This window comes from Canis aureus, chromosome 5, assembly GCF_053574225.1.
Source record: "Canis aureus isolate CA01 chromosome 5, VMU_Caureus_v.1.0, whole genome shotgun sequence".
Lineage (NCBI taxonomy): Eukaryota > Metazoa > Chordata > Mammalia > Carnivora > Canidae > Canis > Canis aureus.
Window position 1 is genome coordinate 62,046,447 of NC_135615.1, and position 26,055 is coordinate 62,072,501.

At 46.8% G+C, this 26,055-nt stretch overlaps 1 long non-coding RNA gene across 2 annotated transcripts in view; it reads right to left on the minus strand.

The window, feature by feature from the left end:
- Positions 1 to 783: 783 nt before the first annotated feature.
- LOC144313479 (uncharacterized) overlaps positions 784 to 26,055 on the minus strand; it is a 56,973-nt gene continuing 31,701 nt past the window's right edge. Inside the window, exon 4 of one of the 2 annotated variants that reach the window (XR_013379116.1) lies at positions 784 to 1,083. This is a non-coding gene — a long non-coding RNA (uncharacterized LOC144313479). Of the gene's footprint in view, positions 1,084 to 11,686; positions 11,799 to 26,055 lie in introns of those variants that run through there. The other variant, XR_013379115.1, reaches the window with a different exon arrangement.

Consider the following 26,055-nt stretch of genomic DNA (forward strand, 5'->3'; position numbering starts at 1 on the left):
AGAAATTAATGAAGGAAAAACCCCCCTCAACCAGGGAGGAGAATGATCCCTAGCTCTCAAAGCACAGGCCTGGGAGGTTTGGGGAGAAGGTGTAAATGAAGAAAGCGGGATTAAATCGGACTTCAGTGAGAGCACAAAGAAATTTGGGGGATCTGAGAGCCCAGCGCACCCATTTTCAGATGGAAGAGTGTTTTGGAGGGCCAATGGGTCCTAATCCTTTATGCAAATCTCCTTAGATTGAAGTTTGCTTAAGTGTTTTATTTCTTTGCATACAATTAACATGTGAAGCTCTGAAATGCTAAACTACTTCAAAGAAGCTCCCTGTCTCGAAGCATCTCAATGCAGGCTTCATTTAACAATCTTCCAAAGTTTTCTCATACTTTAAGATGAAACCTCACTTTTCAGAGTCTTGAGGGCATTGCAAACACTCAAAAAAACAAAAACAAAAAACAAAAAGCCCCCCCACCTCCCCACCACCAAAAACTAACCAACAGAACACCCATCTTCTTCATTACCAGCTGGAACTTTATCTTCTTTTGTTGATTTGAAGGTCGATAAGCAAATTCCCTATGTTTTCAACTAATCTGCACAGGTATCCTACCCTCCTGTTTTTAAAAATAACATGCAAGTCCTGTGACATGAAAGTCCTGAACCATAAGCAGTGTTTGGGTCGTTGTTGGGTGTTTTGTTTTTTTGGTTTTTTTAAATCTTTTTATTTGGAAATAATTTCAAATTCACAGAAAAGTTACAAAACTAAAAACAGTATAAAGAAAACCCCTTCCTTTGGCCTACATCTTCCTACTTTTAATATTTCATCTCATTGCTTCAACATTTGTGCGTGTCTCTCTCTCACACACACACACACACATTCACACACCCCAAATCTGTTTCTTTACTCTCTGTAGCTCAGCTTAGGTACCCACAGATACTTTCCTGGAGACTTCCTACCAACGGCGATGTTCTCTCACTTAGCCACAATATAGTTTTCAACTTCAGTAAGATGAACCTGGCCACAATAACTTTTATCTCCTTTATCATCTGTGTTTCAGGGGATTCAGCGATGTTTCTGGAAGAAATTTCCCCCTGCAAGAGAAGACCCAGGGTAGGGTTGGGTATTACATTGGTTATCATAGCCTTTTCAGTTTGAACAATATTTTTTGTCTGTTTGTTTTGTTTTGTTTTTTAAGATTTTATTATTTATTCATGAGAGACACAGAGAGAGAGAGAGAGAGAGGCAGAGACACAGGCAGAGGGAGAAGCAGCCTCCATGCAGGGAGCCTGACGTGGGACTCGATTCTGGGACTCCAGGATCACACCCTGGGCTGAAGGCGGTGCTAAACCGCTGAGCCACGGGGGGCTGCCCTGAACAAAGTTTTTTAAAGGTATATCAATTTTAAGCATTTGGTTGTGTTTAGAAAAAAGAAGAAAGAAAGAAAGAAAGAAAGAAAGAAAGAAAGAAAGAAAGAAAGAAAGAAAGAAAGAAAGAAAAGAAAAAGTTTGTATTTGGTAAATCACTGTCTTGTTTAACGTAGATACCCCAAATTTAAGCTTTTGCCAATTTTTTTAATTGATCTGTGTGGAATCCAAGAATCGGGGAATAAAAATAACAACGATGAATGTGTACCTTTATTGGTCACCTACTATGTGCCAGGCCCTCTGCTAAGTGATTTAAGTAGATTCTCTGTGAGAGCACCTGTCCCTTCAAGGCCTCCTTCTCTCTCCCAGCACAGAATAAAGGGGCTTCCAGAAATGTTCCAGGTCCCTTTTTTTTTATTCCTCCTAAAAACCCCAGTGTTTGAACCCCTGGGCCTGTGATTCGGGTCTGGGCTTGAGAAGGGCATAAAGGAGCCCAGTACTCCTGGTCTCTATCTCCCAACTAGCAGATAAGCTGAACAAAGTCTACTTGGAGAAGTGTTAGGAAGTAAAACAAAGCGAGCTGAGTGTGGGGGGAAGAGAAAGTGATGTGGATGTGGGAGTGATGTGGCTATTTCTCTTAGGGAGGCCCGGGAAGACCTCTCTGCTGGGGTATTGGGAAGAACCGCAAAGGCAGGAAATGATGGCCTAAAGCCCATGCATATCTGGGGGAAGAACAGCCCAGGTGGAGCAACGAGTATGTGCAAAGGCCCTGCAGCAGGAATGCCTGCAGTGCATGGGACACACCATGAGGGGCCCACTGTGGCCGTAGCCCAGATGTGACGAGGGTATGGAGAAAGTAGGGTCTTACAGGTCCTGGTGAGGACTCTGGCTTTTACTCTGAGTGACATGAGAGGCCATGGCAGGGTTCTGAGCTGAAGAATCTTTTCGAAGATTGTGATGTAGAAGCAGGTAAAAACCAGGAAGCTGTTAGAAGGATATGACAACTATCTGGACAATGATGAGGGCTTGGACCCTTCAGGACAGCCGTGCTTTGAAGGTAGAACTGCCACGGTTTGCTATGAAGGGGATGTGGGATGTGGGAGAGAAAAGAGCCAAAGACAGGCCCGTGGTGTTGGCCCTGAGCAACTGGAAAGATGGACTCGTCACTTATGGAGACAAGGTACGTGCCAGGGCTGGTTTTGGTGAGACGATAAGCCAAGGGTAGATGAGGGAAGTTCATCTTGGAGCACTATGAAACCCCTGTTTGATGTCCAAGTGGTGACAGAGGTGACTCTCCTCCCTGACTCTGATATTTGAGTCTTTTAAAGACAAATGTTCTGTGTGCCACCCCTACCATCCTTACGCCCCTGACGGCACATTTCCGACAAGGTATTTTCTTGTCCTCGTGCTACACGGTTAAGGTCACGGAGGAATCAAGTCAATGAGATGTAATTTGTGACTTTTCAGGGTTGGAGTTCACACGTGAGTCCTTGACCTTTGACGACACGCAGAGAAAGATCCGGTTGTATGGAATTTTCTCCACAGAAGATGTGCTAGAAGATTTATTTCACTTGGTAAGTTTAGCAGGAGCGGTTAAAGGGTAAGGCTGCCCTGTGATGCTCCCTTGTCATAGAGGATGGGAGTGAAAATGCTTCCTCAGCAGGAGGGCAGGTGAGCCTGTTGTCCACTGGTCCTGGTTTCCCAAGTGCCCTGCGTTGGAGTGCGTGTGTGAGCACCCCAGGACTCCGGTGTGGGCCGTGCAGAAATCACAAAGGCCTGGAAGATACTCCTGGGCTTTGCTGGAAGTGACCCTCCTCTTGATGTCCTGGCAGGGTTCACCCTGCTTTGTCCCTGGTGCATTTTTCAGCCTTTCCTGTCGCCCCCCCCCCCCCTTTCCAGCTCCCTCTACCTGTCCTGATGCCAGGAACCATGGCCACAGTGTGCTTCCAGCCCCCTGTGCTCACGAAGCTTCTGGGCAAGAGGTAATTTCCAGTTCTCCCCGGCTCATCCTGTTCTTCCCCGCATGCCACGAGGTGGTTGAGAGGGACAGGCTCTGGACTCAGACAACGCGGGTTGGGGTCCTAGCTCTCCGCTTCTTAGCTATGTGACGTAGGCAAAATGGTGAACTTCTCTGAGACTCAATTTTCCCATCGGTAAAATGGGACTGATGATCAGACCTGTCCAGAGAGTCCGAGCAAAGTGGCACCGTCTACAGGGCCACTGCATGCCCAGATGGTGCATTCGTGGAAAACGGGAAAGACACCCCTTCCTCCCGGGGATGCTACCCCACACGGGAGCAATGGCTTGGTGGACATCGCGTGGAGGTTTCATCCCTACTTGGTCCCTCCTGGGCATCTTGACAGGGTGTTGCCCGCCCAAGCTGTTCACACCGGTCCTGGAGCGACACCTACAACTTTGAGAACATAGGACCAGCTTGATGAACATTTGCCAGATTACTAAGTGGTGTTCTCAAGGCAGCCCTGGCTTACGGCTCCCACGATAGTGGCGACCACGTGGGCAGGGGTGCCACCTTAACCTAGTTTCCAATGGCCCAGAATGTTGCTTCTCTGAATTCAAGCAAGAAAAGAGAGCGGCCCTGCCTGCTGGCCTGGCCACCTGCACCACGCACCTTCCCCTGAGTGCCACCCACGTAGGGGTTGATGGGGGTGGGTGGGTTTCCCCACTTAAACCTCCTGGTACCTGGTGGCAGCTGGTGGCATTTCTGAACTTGCAAAGAAGGGAAACGGATTTTCCCAGTTCCAGAAAATGGCTCGAGGCCTCCTAAATGCCCCCTTCAGCCGGGCAGCTGGAGCAGGCTGGGGAGAAAGCAGCGCTGCGTGGGTTTCCCGAGGACCATATGGGCAACACGGCTCGTTCTGTGGCTACACCCGCCCTGCTTGTCATCCCCAATCATACTAGCTGTAATCCGTGTTTTAATTTACTCTGCTGGTGCAACACCCGCGCTGCCAGGGCGGTCCTCGGGGCCTCCTCATTCCTGCTGCTGATGACAAGGCGTATGCAAAAGGCACAATTATTCACCCACCAAGGTGACAGGGAAGGCCTCTGCCTGGGAATAGGTTTCCGGCTTCCAGCATTTTCGTGTCAGCCGCTGAAGCACTTTGCAGTTTGCAAACAATTCTACGGAGACCTTCTTCTTCTTCTTTTTCTTCTTCTTCTTCTTCTTTTTTTTTTTTTTTTCAAAAAAGCATTTTGATCATAGCAAGTGATGAGACTCCACGGGCTGGCCGCTGGCTGGCCATTGATTCTGAAGGCCCGTCTTAAGGAGGGTGGCCACGCGCACTCCTCCTATTCAGCTGGATTATTGGATTTTTTTTTTTTTAATCAAATAAGATTTCTCCTCTCCCTTCTCCTTCTCCTCCCACACCCCAACCCCCCGGCCTGTTTGGCCTCAAACAAAGGGAAATATGTCAAACCCGGCCTATTAATTCATACAGATTTAGCATTGTTTATGTTCTCATGTGGACCACATTCCAAAGCACCAAAATAAAACAGCTCGAGTGTAGCTTTCAGCTCCCGAGCCCGTGATGTATCTCATTTGCTACGGTCCAGGCCATGGTAACAATGCCTTTCATTTTCTTACGGCCTAAAATGATTTTCTTTCTGTGAGGGGCATTTTGAGAGAGAAGGAGCCAGAGACAGAAACGAGAGAGAGAGAGAGAGAGAGAGAGAGAGAGAGAGAGAGAGAGAGAGGAGGGAGGGTGGGGGAGGAGAGAAGAAAAGAAAACCACTTCTCTTTTCCTTTTCAGGGGATCATTTGCAAGTTAAAGCTAACCTGGGGAGTGCAGGAACAATGGTGCTGCCCATAAAATGGTCCCGGCCGGGGGCCGCATGCGAATGAGGGTGATGTCGAGCTATTTATCTCTTTGTCCTTCCATAATATCTACTTAATGCAGTTCAATAGCAGCGGATTGTTAGCGGCATTAAGGATTCTATTAAGTTCTTCCCAAAGCCCTGCTATTCTCCTCCAGCTGTTGAGAGAGCCTGAAGCTTTCTGCTGAGCCTGGCGTAGAACCTTCCAGAAAGCACCTCTGGAAAATGGGTCTTTTCCAGCCTCAGAACCGCACCCCCCCCCCCAGACCCCACCCCCCGATTTCAGGCCTGTGGCCGCAGAGCAACAACATCTCCCCACTGCCAAGCCTGGCTTGTCTCCAAACTTTGCCAGCTCCCGAAGCTTTGAATTTGGACCCCCCCCCCCACCGCCCTGCCCGCAGCAATCTATCCGATATATAAGATGCTTGCCCCTCGCACCTTAGATAGGATTTCTTCAACTCCAAAGATCTTTTCTGAAAACATTTTTAATTTTTTTTCAGCATTTCAATATGCTTTCGTGAAAAGAATGGTCTACTGTGTTCTTCTGGTTGATTCTTCATTGTTTAGATACCATCGGACAAGGGTTAAATTTCAGAGGCAGCAACATCATCCTCCCTCTTTAGATATTTAAGTAGACATTTGGTAAGTTCGGTTGAAGTTTTCTCTTTTTATAATCGGAAGCCAACACTATAACTTTGGCTTCCCAATAGGAAACAATCCCCCGGCTCGCGAAAAGTGGACCAATGAATACAACGGCTTCTACTTGCAAAAAAATGTTCCCTGATACTGATTCAGTATTAGTTTCAGCTTCAGTTGAGTCAGCTGGTAAACCCCAGGGCCGGCCTGTAAATCTTTACTTGGTGCTCCCAGCTCACCTTTTAGGATTTGGCTAGACCAAATGGGGTCAGGTGGCTGGGTTCACCTCTTCAGGGCTGGACAGTGTACCTGGCACAAAAGGGTGCCCGCCTCCCCCCATTTCCCACACAATGAGTTTACTCATTAATGAGTTCCCCAGACAGCATCCAGGGAGGGACCCAGGCCTGTAGTCCTTCCTTGAATGCTAATTCCCTCTTAGGGCCACCCTGTCCCAGCAGACACACTCCAAGGCCGGAGAAGGGGTGGGGTGGGGGGATCCTCTTCTTGCCTGTTGGACCAGGAAGCATCTCAGGGTAGAGGCAGAGCAGCCCTGGATGGACGCTATGGCATCCGGGAACTGGCTGCTCCATCTAGAACAGCACAGAGAGGGAGGCCGGGCCAGGGGGTGGGGGGTGGGGGGGTGGGCCAGCCAGAGGGGAAGGGGCCACACCAGGATTTCACACAGTTGGCTTGAAGAGGCAAGCACTAAGCTGCCTTTTCAACCACGGTAAACCCCGTCCATCTGGCCACCCTAAAACTCTGTTAGCTTGTTCCCCTCGCCCAGGGCTGATTGGGCTTCCTGAAGCAGAAGTAACGACATGAATGGTGTAAACCCCGGCCACTTGAGGGTATTACATTTCATTTCATGCTTGACTTAATCAAAACTGGGGAAATGAAATGTACACCTTTTTGATGTTCTTTACCCTGCTGCTTAAAGAGAAGAATCTTAACCCATTTGATCTTCACATGCACCCAGTAAATGACCAAATATGCCAAGCTGTCAAAAGCAGAAGGCGGCCAGTTGCCAGGCGGTGTTGGGTCACTGGGAAAGCACTTAATGCAGGCGAACTTAAGTCTGGAGCCTAGAGACTTGGTTGCAAATGCAGCATTTCCACCCCCCACCCCCCACCCCCACCCCCGGCCTGGCCACAGTTACAAACTTTTGAAAGGAAAAGGTGGGTTGGGAAAAGAAACATGTCACCGGATTTAGAGGGAGGGAACGTGGGTTGACACTTGCTCCTCCTGGTCCCTCAAAACTTCTCTAGGGTATCACCTCCTCTGTGAACCTTTCCCCACCCTCCCCCCCACAGAACTGGTGGAGGGGGCGTGCTGTGGGGTCATCCCGTGTGTCCTTGCAACAAGTTACTTCAACTCTCTAGCGGACCCAGGTAACCCATTGGTGAAACAGGGATGATGGTAGCTCAGACCCCTTTGGTACCTGGGAGGAATAAACTATATATGTATATAAAGTACTTAGCATGATGCCTGGCACAGAAGTTCTAAATAAATGCAAGTTATTACTATTACTATTATTATTATTATTATTGTATTTATTACTAACTGCTGTGAACTAAATGATGCCCTTCCCAAATTCATATGTTGAAGCTCAACCCCCAGTGTGATTATATTTGGAGATAAAGCTTTCAGGAGATAATTAAGGTTAAATTAGGTCTTAAGGGTGAGGTACAAATCTGATGAAACTGGGACCTTGATGTGGGCCACTCGCCCACACTGAGAAAAAGCCATGTGAGGACCTGGCAAGATGGTGGCCATCTACAAGCCAGGAAGAGGCCCTCATCAGGCACTCTATTGGCTGACACCTTGATCCTAAACTTCTCAGCCTCCAGAACCATAAGAAAACACATTTGTGTTGTTTAAGTCCCCCACCCATGGTGTTTTCCTATGGCAGTCCAAGCTGACTAATGCTCCAGCCCATCAGAGTTCTCTATTCTTGTAATTTATATGTCCACCTGCTCAGTAGGACTCTGCAGTTCTTTAGAGGTAGACCCCATGACTCATCTGGTTTTATATCCTGAGGGCTTAGCACACTGCCTGGTATAACAGTGGGTGCTCAATAAGTATCTGTTAAATATGTAATTGGGTGAACACAGTTTTGTGTGTCAAGAGAGCCCTGGGCCTTTTCTTGTCCTCGTTTGACCACTTCTATGCTCTGTGCCCTTGGACAAGTCACTCACCCTCTCTGTCCTTCAGCCTCCCCAAACAACTGCATCTTCCAATTGGTCTGGGTGATTCCTAGGGTCTCAGAGACAGTGAGATTTGGCCTTTAATCGAAGACTGAGGTGGAGAGAGCAAGGTGAAGGGACAAGTAGCAGCTAGGACAAGGCTGCTATCTTTCCCAACCCAGGCAGCAGGAAAAGGCTCCAAATGACATTGAGCTAGCAGAGAGGTACCAAGATGGGTTCATTAGACAGCTTGAGTTGGGGTTTAGGGGAGCACAGGATTCACAGGGGACACATCAGTGGTGTTGCCGCTCTGGTTCCTATCTGCCAAGTGGGGCTAGGGAAGGGGTGCTGGGCTGCCTTCCAGAGCTCAGGGATATGGTAAGAGCAAGAACCTGATAGGCTTGGCGTCCCAAACTCAGAGCTGGCTGAAAAAGATCTGATTGCCCATCTGGTTGGGTCACTGTCAAAAGCCTTACCTATGGAAACATGAGGAGGAGGTGCCTGTTGCTCATGCTCCAGCCCTAAGCTCTCCCTGTGTATCTGGCTCAGGAAGGGGGTGCTCCAACTTGGACATTTCTACCAGACCTCCTGGGGAGCCAGGATCTGGTGCTTCTTGGATATGCTTCAACCTAGCTGCCTGGCCAACTCACTCATGATCTTGACCCAGTCATATCATAGACTCTCTGAGCCTCACTGTGCACCTCTGGAGGGATCATAGTAAACACCTGTTGCTGCTAGGACAAGTGTTTGCTTTGTGTGTGAGCACGGCTGCTCCGAAAGACCACGGCCTTTGAGCCCTGAGCTTTCTTAAACCCTCCCAGACCACAGGCAATATGTTTGCCTGATAGAACAGAAAACCAGAAACAACCTCAGTACATCATCATCCATCCATCCAAGCAATGGGCCGCTTTGCCATCAGCAAATGTCACTGTCTGTAAAGCAAAGGTCGGTTATAACAGTGTTTTCAGGCGATATGCGGAGCACCATGGTGTCTTTGTAAAATGGGTGTGTGCGCACAGTGTGAGTTCACATCCCTAACACACCTGTGGGGGGGTGGGGCATAGGCTCCGGGAAGTACACTGGGTTGTGATCTGGACTCGGTAGCTTCGCGATGGGACAAGTTACTTAAATTCACTCTTGGCCTCAGTTTCTGTTTCTGTAAAATGAGGATGATGTTGACACCCACTAGCCTCAACTAGTTGTTCTAAAAACTGAGTCAATACAGTGTAAGTTTTTTATCACAGGCTCTTAATACACATCCAGCAAAATGTGAGCCATCATGAGTTCCATAGAAGCATAAAAAAAAAAAAAAAAGCCTGACAGGATTTGTACCTAAATGATAATCATGGTCACCAATCATTTTTGCCTTACCTAAGTGCAAGACAAACAAAAAAGTTAAGACTTTTTTTTAAAAAAAGGAAAAAAAAAAAAAAAAGACAAGGATCGGGCAGTGCTTATGCAGGTTCAGCATGGAAAGATGTCCAAAATATCTTGGATAAGTGAAAAAGTGAGCTCTGCAACAGTCTGCGTGGAGGTCACGTTGCCAGTGAAACGCTGGTATGCAAAATGAGAAAATTCTGCAAGTCAATAGGTCACACTTTTCACAGTGCCCATCTCAGGAGCAGGAGGGGGAGGGGACTGGGAAGCCATGGGGCTCCCGGGGCACAAAAATCTGCACTTGCAAGTCTCTGAGAGTCAGCACCTCCTTCAATCTGCACCCCTCGCCCCATTCCCATGGCCACTCAGGATCCTGGGTGAGGGTCTGTGAAGCTTTCATTTACAAAGCTTTACATTTTTTATTATCCTAGTTATTTTCATTCTTGTTCTTCATTTCTGTTTGAGATATTATTCTTCATAATAGTAAATAGTTGCTTATTGAAGCAATGTAATTGTTTTGGCAGCGATTCCTTATTTCTGTTAGTTTTCTTATATTTCATATTTATTTCATGTCTGTCTCCTCCTTTGAGTATCAGTAGAAATGTAATGCAATAATAATAATAGTTGCCACTATTATTTATCCATTTGGATCCTCCTTGTGGATTTGCCTGCCCCCAAACCTGTGTACCACCCGTGCAGTATTTGCTCCGTGAAAGAACAATTTCGACCATCCCTTTATGAGCTCTTGCTGTGTGCTGGGCCTTGTGCTGTCCCAACGATTAGCTCAGCTAATCCTTCTACAGGCCTTCCGTGTAGGGTCTGTTGATATCACCATTTTAAGGTGAGGGAACACGGGGTTCAGAGACCTCAGGAGGCTTGCTCAGGGTTGCACAGCCAGTAAGAGGTAGAGGTGGGATTTGAGCCTTTGGAGTCAGGCTCTGGAGCTTATTCTCAAAAGATACCCCACACGGCTCTGCTCAGCCCACATTTGTCCACATAATTGCATCTTCAGCTCTCTTGCTAGGGGATGCCCCAGGTGGCCCCCCACCACCCTAGTTTTTTTTTTTTTTTTTTTTGGTGGCGCTGTGTGCAACAGGTCTGATGCGATGTGCCAAAGAACCCAAATATCCCACCAAGAAAATCCCAGTCTCTGGCTCATCCCTGGGTTGCACCAAAGGGGTTTTTTCTTTCCTCCCTTTTGTTAAGAGGCCTCATTTCTGACTTGATGAAAACATTTGTAATAGATAATCAAATGCTGATATGTTGCAAGGGACAATGCCTTATTTGTTAAATATAAATGAACATGAACACGGGTCCTCCATGCTAGAAAGGCAAAGGGTTCGGACGCCTTTTCAGAGGGGCAGGCTGAGCCCCAGGAAAGAAAGCCAGGAGCCCCTAAAGGGTCCGGTCTAGGACGGTGATCGTCCGACAGTTCTTGTGTGACAAGATACATAGTTTCTTTTCAGCAACAGGCAGATTATTGGTTACTATAGTTTCCCTAATGCTCAAATACAGCTCAGGCCTAAGCTGAACAGAATAGGTTAAAAGGTGCCGAAGTTTGGCCGGGGAAGCCACATGTTGAGAATCAGACACCAAACAAAGCAAAAAGCACATCTCCCTGGTCTTTGATGTCTTTTCTGAGGGATGTAGAGTGAGAAAAATACAACCGGTGCTCAGGCCCGGGGCTTGATGGGCCCCTGTGACAATGGCCGGCCGAGTGGGAGCCGAGGACAATGCCCAGACAATGTCCCCAATCCCCGGCGTCCCTGGGCGCGCCGGGCGCTCCAAACTCCCCGCTGGAAAGAGCATTTTAGCCTCCAGTTTCTTAGAAAGTTCCTGCTGCTGGCCTCCCCAGCCCAGCTAAACCGCCTGCCTTCCCGACCAGGCCTTTTTGCAAGTACCCTTCCGATGGAGAGAGCGGGAGAGAGAGAGAGAGAGAGAGAGAGAGAGAGAGGACTCTCTTACAAAAATGCCACTGTCCCCCAGGCGCCTAAACACGGCCACAAGTCAGCACCATTTCTCTGCTTGTTTGGAATTTTCCTAGATCTGCATAAACATCTTTCCTCAACTTCAGAAAAGAGAGGCTTTCTCAAATAATTCATCGTTGCTTTAAAATATTGCCTTGCGTGTCCCTCGGAGGTGACAGTGTGACGTTTTTTAAAATATTGCCTTGCGTGTCCCTCGGAGGTGACAGTGTGACGTTTTTTAAAATATTGCCTTGCGTGTCCCTCGGAGGTGACAGTGTGACGTTTTTTCATAAACGGGATTAAATTAACCACTATTTATGCCGGCGATGTGGGCTTCTCCTCTTCTGCCGGGATCTGTTTATTTCATTTTGCTTTTTATTTAAATTTAGGGAGCAGATAAACGCGCTTTCACATCTAGAGGTCTCCATGCATCTCCAGCCGGCTGCATCTGGGAAAATAAGTGTGGGGGAGATTATGAGAGAGAGAGAGAGAGGGAGAGAGAGAGAGAGAGAGAGAGGGGCAAGCTGACACATGGAGTTCTGAATGTTTTTTGGTGGTTGTTGCAGTATTGTGTTCCTGGTTGTCATTAGTTCTTTATAATGTTTCATGAAAAATATCTAATTGTAACAACTGTATTCCTCCAGTGAACATATTCCTTGAATTGAAGCACTCACAATGGCCATAGGATAACTGTCCTTGAATTTGAGCTCTTTGTGGGCCTTCAATAGGCTTACAATGTGCTGAATTAGCAGGCATATTAATGGGCAGATGCAATAGCAGGCCATTCTTCAGCCTCAAATCTTCTTATGCAAATACCCCATGAATTCAGTTCAAAGCGCTGCCTTCAAAATGAGCTGAGCTCCCCCCCACCCCCAGAAGGGACCCCGGGCGAAAGTGACATGAGAAAAGTTTAGACACTTGTTTTTATAACTGGACATGATCTTGTTATCATAATCTGATACTGGTCACTTGCATGGCCGGCTTGTAGGATTTTAAACCCTTAACAGAGAGAGATAATCTTGGCCTTTGTAGGAGTGTGGACAGAATCCCGGCGCGCAGGAAAGCCGGCAGTGAGAAGCACAGTTCCTGCTTTCTCAAACAAAACTTTTCATGATAAAAGCTTTTATCCTTGGATAATCACCCGGCTGGATTTCAGTGGTGTTGGTGAGGTTGGCAAAGGGCAGGAAAGGCAAATTTTTTTAAAAATGAAAATAACCGATTTTCGAGATGACCCACAATCAGGCCAAATCAGCTGTCGGAGTCCCCATTATAGGACCTGCAGGGTTTTCAAAGATCCCAGACACAACAGATTTTTTTTTTTTTTTTTTTGGTCCTCTCTCCTTAGCCCCAAGCAAAATAACATAAGGCTTAGCCCGCATTTCTGGGGTACCAAAATGTGCCAGGCATTTTTATTCTGTGCTTTGCCCTTTATGTGTCGGCTGGTTCAGTTTTCCCAAATACTCTATAAAGTAGCTACTGTTACCAGCTCCATTTTACAGATGAGAAAAGTGAGAAGAGGGACTCAGCAACTTGCCCAGGCACGGAGAGGCCATGAAGCCCTGTAGGGAAACACAGCAGCTAATGGTGGTGGGAGATGTCATTGCCCCATGGAGACTTTCCTTGCCAGAAGGATCTGCTCCCCCCCCACCCCCACCCCCTGTGCCCCTCTGAGCTGGGTGGCTGAACCAGCGTAAAGATATTTGGCCGCTTGGCCCCTATAAAGTGTCCTTTCCTCCTTGACGCCGTTACAGGATACACTTGTCCTTATACTATTATTTTAAAGCAGACTATAGATTGAAGAGTAATGTTCCTATATACTGTGGCACTATCATTGCATACAGAGCTGAATCCCACGGCCACACGGAAGTTCAATATACCGAGAGGGGACCCTATACATTGAAAGTCAGTCGTTGCTTCACAACAAGTGACAAGACCATGTGGCATCATAAGCAGTAACAGCCGATGTGCCCATATATTTACTGGGTATCATTCATGTATGTCGCACACTCGCACTGTGAAGAAGCTAGGCTATAATGTTTACTTTACGGCTGAGGAAACGGAGGCTCAGGTAGGTTCACAAATTTGTCCAAGGTCAAGGAGTTGAGATTTGAACTTAAGAATTCTGGATCAACCCTTTACCAGACTGCCATGTGCCAGGCAGACTGCTGCAGCACCCCTGGGCCAGGGCAGTGGCGGGGAGGTGGTATGGTGGCTGTGCCTTCCCTTGATCTGCCCTGACACTGCCACCCCTACCAGCTTAGCCTATTTCATCTGCATCTCACCAAAAGTCAGTTGTAGCCCAGTTTCTTCCTTTGCCCTTTGGCTCCCCACCTTTCTGTAGGAGTCTCTGGTTAGCTATGTTATCCTCTTGCTTTCCCCATTACTGTGTGTGTGCACCAGTGTGCGTGTGTGTGCATGTCTGTGTGTATTTGTGGGGGGGGAGGTGTGTGTGTGTCTGTGTGTACTTTTGGGGGGGAGGTGTGCGTGTGTGTGTGTGTGTGTGTGTGTATACGGTGTGGAGGACGATCGTGGGGACAGGGAGGCAGGGAAAGAAAACAGGAGGATTTATCATTAAGGAGACTGAAGAACCCAGAGACAAGGAACTTGCCCAGGGTCCTGGTCCTGGATCAACCCCTCCAAGAGACCCTCAGGCAGGAGACTTCTCCCCACGCTACCCAGAGGTGGAAGCCTAAAAGTTTGTTACCCAAAGAACCAAAAACAAAAGTGTGAGACCTGTCTGTGCTCCCCAGAATAACATCACAGCAACTACAGTACATGATAACAGTCACAGTAAACACTAATTATAGATGCCTTATCATGCCCCAGGCACTGTGCGAAGGGTTTATGTAGGGAATCCGCTAGCCACAGATAGGACAACACAAAAGAGAAACATATCACCAATGTGGAATAAAATACACAGTTGTTGAGAACAGAGGATAGAGGTAGGGGAAAGTTAATGACGAATGGATTTATTTTCTCATGGTTGTGGGGCCAGAAGTCTAAGATCAAGGTGCCCCCGTGTTGGTTGGTTCCTGGTGAGGCATCTCTTCCTGCTGAGGCCATCTTCTCGCTGTGTCCCCTTTCCTTTATGTGCCTGCTTCTGTACACACACACACACACACACACACACACACACACAGATGTCTCTTCCTCTTCTTTTGAGGATACCAAAATTACACCCCACCCTCTGATCTCCCTAAAGCCCATATCTCCAAATACAGTCACATTGGGGGTTAGGGCTTCAACATACAATTGTGGAGGAAACACAATTCAGTCCATAACGAATGGGGATTCTGGGCACACTTAATAGAGAACATTTGAGGCTCTATGAATGATTCTAACAAGCAAGCTGCAAATTGACACTGCTTTCATTTGGTTTGCAGAGTGTTCTTCAAATGGGGAGGGAAAGCACATCATTATCTGTATATTCAGCTTCTTTTGAGAAACTGAAAGCTCTGGCAACACTGAGCTGACCTTCCCAAAAGGCAGCAAGCGGCTGGCTGGCCAATGCTTCATGTAAGTAGGCGCCAAGTTCACTTTTCCAAAGTCCTCACCACTCCCTATTGTACATGCCCGTGTTTTACATCCAAAACTTTAGGAGTCAGAGGCATACCCAAATTCAGACCTTTTTAGATTTGGGAGAGGTAATATGGTGTCTATATTCTATATGTATTCTTATAACCCCAATGCAAGCTGAGGCAGCACCCTCATAATCAATCAGCTAATATTTCTATAGTAAAAAGTACGGACATTCACCTTAAGTGAGATAAACAAAGGCTTTAAGTAGCCTCTCGTCTATTCTGGTCAAGTTTTGCTGTCAAATAAAGTGAGGTCAGAAGAGGTTTTTCCCACGGATGATTTAGAGCAAACATGCCATGTCCAGAGGCTTTTGCTTTGTGAGTCTCAAGTGAGGAATCTGGGTCCCTTCTTACCCCCACCCAGCCTGCTTCAGTCTCCTGAGCCCTGACCTGGTCCCGACAGGCATCTGCGTTTGTTTTTGTTTTTGTTTTTGTTTTTTTTTAACTTCTGCTTTAACCGGTGAAGTGTAGGGGATAGAATGTGGGAGAAAGAAGGGTTTCCAGACACAAAGGCTCAGAGGCAGCAATGTCTATATTTCAGGGAGCTATTTGCCAGCAAAGGTTTAGTGAAACTTTTCTTGAAAATAATTTTGTGAAAGGGAACCATGGTTCAGAAAACCACTCAGAGTAAAAATTATAGCGTGTGCCTCCTGTGGTCCTGCTTGCATCCACTCCAGCTCATTTCAGGCTGTGGCTCTGTGGCGGAGGACCCTGGGTGAATCTGTAGCAGCTCGCACATACACTTAGCAGCAGCAAGGATGTGACTTACACTGTTGTTGACATCATCCTCCAAATGCTGTAGCCTATGGTTCTCTTTCTCTGCACGAGAGTCTGGTCAGAGAGGAATGCCAAAATGCCCAGGACGCCTGGGGTCCTGAGATCAGGGGAGCTCTGCATCTCATCCGGCTCCCTGCTCAGCAGAGAGTCTGCTTCTCTCTCTTCCTCTGCCCCTCCCCCTGCTTGTGCTCTCTCTCAAATAAATAAATAAAATCTTGAAAAAAAACAAAAAAAGAAAGAAAGAAATTAACTTGACCAGACAAGTTCCATGGACCCACAGTTATAATGGAAACCTCAGTTTGCCATTTCATCTAGGGCCAAAATGAGGAAGGAAATAAAATAAACCTGATTATTCCTTTATTGTTTCTCTGGAAACCAAAAACCACATTTATTTACCACTTAAATAGACTATTTAAAAATTTAATTGATGTTCATTCTCTCCTCTCCTTTTTAAAAAAGAATATTTTATTTATTTATGAGAGAGAGAGAGAGAGAGAGAGAGAGGCTGGAAACCAGGACCCTGAGATTACAACCTGAGCTGAACACAGGCACTCAACCGACTGAGCCACCAGGCAGCCCTTATCCTTCCTCTCCTTGATGACTTCGAAGCAGACAAAAGTCCCTGCCCTTGAGGAACTAGATTTTTGCTGGGAAGGCTGGTCAACTGACTCCTCCCACAGTGCCTGCTCCCACACCAGGGGAGAGATCCTGAAGGCAACTGGTCTACCCTTATGCCATCAAAAGAAGGGAAACCGAGGCACGTCTAGTGGAAGGATTTATCCTGGCCCTTCATCTTGATTTGGCCCCTCTTAATTACAATGACAAATCCAATAGAGCTAACTTGCATCTTCAATTTGAACATATTGGATCATTTCCTTCAAGAAAGATAACTCATTTCATTTGTTTGGTTCCATTGTTTTTTTTTTTTTTTTCCCTTGATGGTCAATGTAGAAAGGATCTCAGGAGATGACTGTGGTTTAGATCACCATCTCTCCATGAGTACATTCTGTACTTCGGGGAGGTCTCAACTTTCCCCAGAGTTTTTCTGGAGGGTAATTGGAAACTGTGCTTAACGTAGCATGGCTTTTCAAATTGAGTTGAAAAGTTCATCAAAATGTCATTAATCTGCTTTACATAGCCTTTCTTGATTAAGTCAAACTTGTGTCTGACCAATTATTTATGAAGCAGAGCTCTGGATGGAGCTGCTTTGGCATCTGTACCCCAACATTAGGTTGGAGAAGGGAAGGAGCCCTTTGCACCTGGGTGCTCTGAGGCCCATTCAAATGCCATCCCTGCCCATCCCTAGCCAAAGGAGACCCCATGGTCCCCATAGGTAGCTCCTTGCTGACCAACAGTGTTGCATTGCTAAGTGCAGTTGAGCACCTACTGTGTGTAAAGTGTGATGGGTTTTCGGGGGGGGGGAATCTGAGAAAGTGATCCGTCATTTTGGGGTGATCTTTGGAAGAAACCCTTGCATATTTCGAACTGGTGCTAACCCACATTTGGTTTTGCTAAGACTGCCCTCTGAAAGTGGGCACCAAGAGAAGACACTGGGCCTGGCTTCTAAGCTCTGCCCTGCAGTGGGGTCAGCACGTAAGTGAATCCACAGCTTTGACTAGAATCCTAACAATGACAAGAATTACTATGGTGGCAACTAGTGTATGTTTTGATATGCCGGGCGCACAGTTCTTACAATATCTCAGTGAAAGAAGGATTATTAACCTCTTTTCTCTGATAAAGAAACGGAAGTTCTGAGAGGTTAGTTCGTCTACACAAGATCTCAGGATCAAGGTCAGAACCCAAGTCTTTCTGTGCGAAAGAATGATGTTCTGGCACTTAGTCGCCATGACCAAATACCGCCCCCCACCCCCCCCGCCCCCCATCAGTGTCCTTAGGACAGAGAGGACATTTCTTAGCCACAGGCCACCCGTGTATGATACCATTTTTAATGACTGAGGCTCAAATCACAAAACCAGTGGCAACTCTCAGAGAGGACACATCTTGCCAGGAGCCACAGGGAGAAGTAGAATCATGGAATTGGTGAAGCCTGAAGGGCAAACTCCAGGAAGCAGCCAGTGAGTCTGAGAAGGGGCCGGAGTGCTGGTCACATCGGGGCCACCCTGACCCGCCTCAGAGCTGACAGTGAGCTCACACCCCTAGGGGCTCTGAGAGGAGCAAGCTGTCCTGTGCTGGGGCAGTCGCCACACGAGGCCTAGCCGTCTGTGACTGTGGTTTCCCTATTTGTCATGGTCTCAAAAATATGGCAGGTGGGACGCCTGGAGCTTCTGTCAGCAAGCTCAACACATGCCATGAGACAGTGCCATGTGGGTCCAGTGATCCTCTGTGAGAGAGAACGAGACAGAACCCGTATTTCTAGAGCTTCAGAAGCTGTAGTGGCTCCTGCCGGGCCCTGGGCAAGCTGCCACCAGCACCTCGAGACTCAGCCAGATCCTGTTTTATGAGTTTCTACGTCCCCCAAAGACATCTTTATTAATGTCTGACTCCAGAGTGTGGCTTTTTAGGGTCAAGTCTCCCATATATCTCTGATATTTTCTGCAGGGAGAGAAGGGATACATGGGCACACAGACTCCTGAGTTTCTCTGTATGTTTTATATGGTTTGAACTTTCTCCTCATCTTCCTCTTCCTCCTCCTTCTTCTCCTTCCTCTTCTTCAATATTTTAAGTATGTGGCAAGGTTTCGTAGTATGAAGTGAAATATATCACCCATGCCTCAGCACGTCCCTCCCCACCTAGGGGCTGTTCTAGAACAAAGACCACTTTCCATGAAGTCATTCTAGCTTTACTGGGTGGACTTGGCTTTATGTGTGAAGAAGACACCCCATTGGAAGCACCGTAAGCAAAAATGGAAATTTACTTATTGGGTCTTGCAGCCAAGAAATCCTGGGTAGCCCTAGATCCTGGCTGGGCCTCTCATCAAATGATGTTAACAGGATCTGGGCTCACTCCTCTTCTGTCTTTGTGGGCTCTGTCTTCAGGCACACTCACTCCTTAATCTGTGCAATGGCTTCTAGCTCCCCTGCCTTACATGTTTCTCCATCCACACCTGTTCTCCCAACAGTCGGGGCCTGTCTGTAATTGGTTCGGGTTCGGCCGTATGCCTAACTCTGAACCAAAGGGTCAGAGGATGGGGTATGCTGATCAGCTTACACCGAGGTCTCCTCTCACCCTGGCACTTAGAAATGTAGTGGCTCCTCCCAAACCACACAGAGTAAGAAATGGAGGGGGTTAGGGGGCTCTAAAAAGACATACAGATTTCGGTTTCCAAAAGAAAGAGAATCCCTGACCCAAAGTAAGCTTGTTTCTACCAAAGAGCCAATGTTTTAAGGCAATTCCTTGAGAGAAGAACTTGCAAACAGTGCACTTGGTCTTAACATTGCCAGATCTGGAGAAGCGGGAGTAGATTTTCCAGACTCCTTTATTACAGAAGCTCAGAAGCAAGCAAGGATGGCCTTGCTTCAGTGTCATTTCTTAATCAACATGCAACATACCCTAGAGCACCCCTATTGGCCACATTAACCCTAACTCATGTTCTTCTGTGAAATGGGCCTGTTGGGTACATTGCTTGCTGGGTTTTTCTTTGGATTTTAGGAAACTTTGTTGTATTTTCTTCACTTAGCAAGGAAATTTAACTGAGTATAGAATGTATTTAAAAAAATTTTGAGTTTAAAAAAAATTTTGAGTTTTAACAACTAAAAAAACTCTAAAATGAAATACCAAGCACTGAAATACCAAGCACAATAATGTTTTCCCATGGAAATTTTAACCTTTAGTTATTTTTTTTTATAGATTTATTTATTTTTGAAAGAAAGAGAGAAAGAGAGAACATGAGGAGGAGGAGGAGCAGAATCCCTTTGAAAGACAGAGAGAAAGAATCTCAAGCAGACTACACACTGAGCATGGAGCTCCATGGGGGCTCGATCCCATGGCCCTGAGATCATGACCTGAGCAAAACCAGGAGTTAACCTACTGTGCCACCTAGGAGTTTCATGAAATTTTAAGATTTTTTTTTTTAAGATTTTACTTATTTATTCATGATAGACACAGAGAGAGGCAGAGGGCAGAGACATAGGCAGAGGGAGAAGCAGGCTCTGTGCAGGAAGCCTGACTTGGGACTCAAACCCAGCAATCTAGGATCATGCCCTGAGCCAAAGGCAGATGCTCAACCACTGAGCCACCCAGGCATCCCTATTTTATTTTATTTTATTTTTAAGATTTATTTGTTTATTTATTCATGAGAGACACACAGACAGAGGCAGAGACAAAGACAGTGGGAGAAGTAGGCTCCCTGCAGGGAGCCTGATACAGGACTCAATCCCAGGATCCCAGGATCATGCCCTGGGCCAAAGGCAGATGCTCAACTGCTGAGCCACCCAGGTGTCCCAAAATGTTAAGCTTTAAAGTTCACTCACATTTATCATTACTTTTGATCAGTGCGACTCAACGCAGAACAATTTTGTTCCCTGGGGGACATTTGGCAATGTCCAAGGACATTTTTGATGGTCACAATTTGGGAGGGAATGCTACTGGCATCTAATGGGTAGAGGTCAGTGACACTGCTAGATATTCTACAGGGCAAGGAATAGCCCCTACAACATGGAATTATCTGGCCCCAAAGGTCAATAGTGCTGAGAGTGAGAAATCCTGCTTTTGACCCTCACAATAGCTCCGTGAGGAAGGTAGGGCTGGAGACATCCCTTCTTTGTGTCCTTATTTGACATTGCTTAGACAGGTTGTATTAACCAGGGAGGTATTTGGCTCCAAGGAATAGAAAATTCAACCACCAGTGCTTTAACTAAACAGACATTTCTTTTTCTCAAATAATCAGAAATCCAGGGGCTGGCAGTTGCTGACGTTTATGAGCTCAGTGAAGCCACCAGAAACCTTGGCCCTATTTTTCCTTCCTGTGATCCCTACTGGGCTGACTTTTATCATTATGCCTGTCAACACACTGTTGTTAGCAGGTTTCTGCAGGTCCCCAAGTCATGTCCACTCAAAACAGATAGAATGGAGCAAAGGTTTGGAGCCAGGCACCCCTATACCTTTTATCAGACAACCAAAGGCTCCCCTGCACTATCCTGTCCTCATCAGACTTCTGCTTACACTTCATTGGTCAGAGCTGTGTCATGTGGCCATGTCTGGCTGCAAAGGGCACTGGAGGATGAGGGGTGTCAGATTTCTGGCTGGATAAGGAGGGAGGGGGTGGCAAGGTAGGGTGGGGAATGAGCACTAAATTTGAAAACCCATGGTGTCCACCGCAGTGGCTAAGGACTTGCTCAAGACCACACACTAGCCAGCCAATCCAGGACTCAGGTGTCCCGGTATGTGGCTCCAATCTAACTTTACAGGAATATGTTGTTCTTCTTCTAATGACCCTTTTCCCAGAAAGACAGAGTTCCTTGACAAACCCAGAGAAAAAAAGCTGCTCTTTAGAAATTCCACCCGTTCCGTTTAGTTGACTAGAAATTGTATCTATATCCCCCACTGCCTTTTTAACCAGAAATCATGGGGCTATTTATAACTGCAATAATGCTCAAAGTAATAATAGCAATAACTCAATCCCAATAGTCCTGCAAAATAGCTATGTGTCTTGGATCTCAGATATAAGAAGCTCAAAATAATCGGAGTGTAAAATCCCAAACAAATTGCCTACCTGGAAACTCTCTGGGTGGAAATGAAATATCAAGACAAACAGGTGTACTTATAGATCAGTATTTTTCAAGTTGCAGCCCATTAGTGGGTGGCAAATTCAATTTAGTGGACCCATGACTGGCATTAAAAATATGGAATAGAATACTATAGAGGAAAACGTAGCAGAGCGCATTATATATAGAAAGGTCAGTATGACCGTGTAACTTCTGTTTCAGTGTGTGTGTGTGTGTGTGTGTGTGTGTATGTGTGTGTGTACCAAGCTGCCATGTAAAATGTATTTCTTACTGTGTGGGTCACAGCCAACAAGTTTGAGAAACACTATGTGCTGTTTGTCCGGAAATGAATGAGCAGATACAAGTAGAGGCGAAAACTCCTGTTAATTCAGGCAAGGCTGGAGCTCCATCGACTCGGGCCACTAATGAATTGTCCTTCTGCTTCCTAATTATCTTGAAAGCCTGATTGAAGGGGGCTTTGCGCAAATCTCAATAACCCTACTGCCACTCTGTCTCTTTGGGCTGAGTGGCCAGTCATCCCTGGCACCTCTGCAAGCCAGCTCTGGTTAATTAGAGCTGCTGCTCTCAGAGTCAGGCCTTGTTTGGTGTTGCGATTCCCCGGAGTCCGTCTTCTCCAGCATCTCGGGTTGGTGGCCTGGAATACTTGGTGGCTGGCCTCTGAGCGGTGATGAGTGCTTCGAAATGTGAAGGAGAGAGACAACTGGGGATCTTAATACCTCCCCCCTTTAAAACTGGGGTTTCTGGGTTTGGGCTTCAATATTTGGCCCTCTATGCTGCTGACTCAAATAGGCTGGCATGAAAAGTAAGCAAATGTAAAATGACCTGTCCACTAGCATCTTCTTGCTTGCTTTGAGAGATGCCTCTCGGTCTTTACCCAGACACTGCCTTTCTTCTCTTCATCATCCCTCATGCAGGCCAGTGAGGAAAGGAAGAAAGCAAGCAGGGAAGACGCTTTTTGGGAAAATTCTAGCTACGATCCTCCCCAGAGGCCCTGGGTACCCCATAAAATGAACCAAACCCTTCCGACTTTAACTCAATGTTTCAAGACAAGTGACCCCCACCTCCTATGGTTCTTGCACCCCATAAAAAAGTGGCAAGAGCAACCATCTAGCTTTCTATGCCCAGAATACCACAGATCGCTGCTAAATCATCATTAATACTCCAGGCCAAGGGAAAACCAGGAAATATGCACCTTCGCTTTGTTTCAGATCAGCGAAGTGCAGGAACCCCATGCTATTCTGTGACCTTCGGCGGCATAATTAAAGTCTGCACTCTAAAACTCAGATAGAGGAAGAAACGTCACTTTCTGTATTTTCCATAACAGACCTCATCTCTCCCGAGGGTCCCATTCTCATCGATTGCAGTGTCTTCGGGTTTAAGATCGTCTCTTCTGAGTAAATATGAAATCTATTCAGAGCTCCTGACAGAGCTGTTCACATTCCAACAATTTCTCCCTTGTCATTTCCAATGTGGCACCTGGGTACAGATGCTTATGGGACTCTATGGCAGTCAAGAGAAAGGGGATAAAAACCCTTAGATTATTCCCAGGGGCCTCATCGAAGAGTCCCAACAGTCCATTGCGTGGCAACCTAGCGCCTTATATTGTCATCTGGAGGTGCTGTTCCTTCTGGTCTTTGGGACATCCGGCTTAAACCCAAAGAACTTGGGTGGGCCCCTGCCATGGCCTCTAATTATGAAGTCTGCTTTCTGCAGGTGCCTCATCTTAACCCTGTCTCTCCTGGCTCACTGTTTCCCATGATTTCTCCATCTTTTCACTATGTTATGTGGGAATTTTGGGATACCCAGCACTCCTTGTTCTGGGTATGGACAAGCTGGAACTCTACCTCACACCTCTCCACCTTGACAATGTCCTCGGACCATACTGTTCTGAGTTGGGCATGATGTCATCTGTGCTGTGTCAGTCCCAAGCAACTGAAGAGACATTCATGCTTCCTGTCAGATGGGAACCTCTTTGACGTCATGAGCCCCATTCTATCGAGGCTATGTGTATACGTGGAGCTCTATGTTCATACCTCCAAGCTAGCTCTTGATATAAAAAGAGTTCTGAATGTCTCTTTTTTTCCTCAACAATGATCATTGTTTCTACACTCAAAAGAGTCTACTTTGAGACATGATGTTGATCAGTGATCTCTCTCTTTTTCTTCCCTTGAAACAATTAATTCGGAGATGGAGTAAACCACAGGAAAACTAGCAAGTAGGACTAATTATCAGATATGGGGCACATAAGCATCACTGATTATCAGGTATAGGACATATTGGTTTAATTTCTAAAAATATTTTTCATTTTGAAGCTGAGTAACAGTGCATGTGGGTTCATCTTACCAGTCTCTCTCTATCTGCCTATGTTTTTCCATAATGAAAAGTTAAAAGTCTGGGACTGCTTGGTGGCTCAGTCAGTGAAGTATCTGCCTTCAGCTCAGGCCATGATCTCAGGGTCATGAGATTGAGTCCCTCGTCTGGTTCCACATTAGGTGGGGAGTCGGCTTGGAGTCTCTCTCCTTCCCTCTGCCTCTGCCCCTTCCCCCCACAAATAAATAAATAAATAAATAAATAAATTTTTTAAAAAAGAAAGAGTGAAAAATGACACCGAGAGAAGTAATTCATTGTCAAGTTGAAAGCTCAGAACGTCTCCTTCTACTCAGCGGCTGGCAGGAGTCTGCCACTGAAGTTTGGTCTGGAAGTCGTCACAGCTCTGCTCTATGCCACCGGTGGCTCCTGCTTCATTAAAATAACAGGGGAAGCCCCTAATTTAGCCAGATTTAATTTTCAACTTTTATAATTCATTTAAAATTTGATCAAGGAGTTAATTTATGACAAGGGCAAGGGGTGCCTTGCCAGCTCATCTGGTGGGCAAAGGCATTATAACTTAATTTATGGTTTAGGCAGCTTGTTATAATTGAGTGCAAAAAGGTGGTTTCTCATCTGGAGTTTGGAGTCCTGTGGTGAGTGGAGAGAGAAGTGGGTGTCCTATACTCTTACTTGAGAGGTGGGGACGCGGGTGTCAGCGCACACAGAGGCAGGATATTGGAGGAGCGTATGTTTTCATCAAATGTAACTGATCAAAAGCTTGTCAAGGGGGTAAGGGAACCCGTGAGGGCAGCTCCACACCCAGGATGTTCTGAGTTTCTCCCATGGCCGCTAGGGGATGGGAACATCTTCTGGAGCAGGGCAGGAGAATGCAGCCCATGTGTCTGTCATGTGAGGCATGTGACTTGCTCCACGAGATGTAACTGGAGAAAACTGAGTGGCTCCTAACAAAGCTGGGAGGTGTAGAGGGCTTTGAATTTGTTCAATAACTCAGGACGTAGCAGGTGTGTGTGTTTGTGTGTGTGTGCGTGCATGCATATATGAATATATGTCTGCAAAACTATGAATGTGTGGGGTTGTTTGGATGTGGAAGGCTGTGAGTATATCTGTGCGTGTATGTGCAGATGTGCATATATCCGTGAACACGTGTGTGTGAATGTGGGACACGTGTGCATAAATCTGGATACGTGTGTCTTATCTGTGAATGTTGAAGAATCTGCGTATATCTGTGAACATGTGTGTAAGGGCAAGGACGTATGTGTGTGTATTTGTGAATATGCATGTGCACCTGTGTGTATGTAGATGGGGGAGATTTCAATCTATCTACGAATATGAGTGTGTTCTTGTGAATTTCTATAGTCTTATGAGTGCCCATGGAGGACATGTGTGTATGTCTGTGAATGTATGTATTTGTGTGTTATGAGCATGTGAATGTGTGCATATCTGCATGTGCGTGGAGGAGCATGAGTCTGTGAATGTGTGTGAGTGTATGTCTGTGTCCATGGAGATGGGGAAAACTTGTCTAGATCGAGCAGTATGACTCTGTTAACATGACTCTGCACACCTGTGAATGTGTGTCTGTGGGGGTGTGGATGTGGGGGCATGTGTCTGTGTGTGTGTGCCGTGTGTGAGTGCAGGGACCTGTGTGCCTATCTGGGAACACACATGTCTCCGCGTGTGCTTGCACGTGTGTGTGTGGAGGGGCCCGTGCACGACGTCTGTGCAGAGCGCCCCAGGACTGCATAGCCTGGCTGCAGCGTAAATCTGGTCGCGGGGATTCTGATGCCAGGTTCACTTCCTCATCTTTTCCTCAGTCTCAAAAATATATGGAGCGCCTCGTGAAAGCTGGACCTGAGGCCGGGCCTTGAGAACCTGGCATGGGATAAGGCCTCTGGTGCCCACCTGCACGTAGGCCATGAACAGATGCCCTGTTGCGTGTCCTGAAGCTTCCATCCAAGTCTTAAGGCCCGTTGTGCCGTGCGTCAGCCTCCCAGGACACCAAGGGGCTGGGCTGACCGGGGGAGGCTTGGCCCCTGTGCGCTCAGGAAGCCAATGACATTTGCCTTCTGGCCACTGCCACCTTCCCTCTGTGACCCTCCCCACTAGGCACCAGGACCCTCCTCGTTTCTTTGGGTCACTTGTCTGATTAGCCGATAATGCATAACGTATCTGAGCGACACCTGGCAGTATTGTTCTGCCGTTAAATACACAAGATAACTTCGGTGGAGCTGGCACCTGTACCATACCTGGAGCTCCACAACATTATCTCATTTAGTCGGCAAACGTCCCATGAGCCAGGAGTGACGAATCTCCATTTAGCAAAGAGGCAGGTGAAGCC